Here is an 874-nt window from a genome sequence, read left to right as displayed (position 1 = left end):
TAACTCCATTAATGCTCATAAATAGAAAATTTGTAAAGTTATCGAAAAAGAAATACATTTACAGTGAAGCTAAAAAAAATAACACCAAATCATTTTTTAGACTTATATTATAAACTTCCATTTAAGTTTTTTTTTTGTCTTAAGACTTTCTTGTTCTTCTATCAATCTTTCACTATTTTATGCAGGATTTTCGAATTTAGAAATAAATGCACGCACTCTTACAGTAATAATTGTTATATCACAACTTACATTTTCCTTCTTGTGTTCTCGAGTACTTAGGCACAAAATAACTTTGAAACAAAGTTTGGATTTGAAGAATTTAGGTGAAAATTATTATGGGTCAAAGTTTTAGATTAACTTGTGATGGGGGTACAGTGGCTTGAAATTTGTAGGTGTCTGGGTTTAGTTTAATTTTTCAATTAATTTTGAAGAGAGCAGTAGAGGGTAAAGGGAAACGAAGCTGAAGAGATGGCTTTTATTGGTGTAAAACGCATCGTTTCATTTAACAAGGAAATTATGTGGATATTATAAAATACACATTGCATATTTAGGTGGATTAAATTTATCTTAGTTAGCGCCACATCACCATTCTATTAAAAGTTAAGAGATGAATGACTAAAAAAAACAATCTTAAAATCTTTAATGACTAAATTGTAATTTTTCATAGTTTAATGACCAAAATAAAAATTTATATATAATTAAGTGACCAATGCTGTAGCTTACTCGAAAATTGTTATGGCTAATATGTGAAAACTATAAAAAAAAATAAGTGTAACGATAAGATACGTTTTACTTTAAAGAGAAAAATTATGATTGAACTCTAAAGATAACATCAGTCGAATATAGAATTGTTTTTAGAGATATCATAATTGAA

Source organism: Gossypium hirsutum, chromosome A12 (genome assembly GCF_007990345.1).
Source record: "Gossypium hirsutum isolate 1008001.06 chromosome A12, Gossypium_hirsutum_v2.1, whole genome shotgun sequence".
In the NCBI taxonomy this organism is placed as follows: domain Eukaryota; kingdom Viridiplantae; phylum Streptophyta; class Magnoliopsida; order Malvales; family Malvaceae; genus Gossypium; species Gossypium hirsutum.
Note: the sequence above shows the minus strand (reverse complement) of the source record.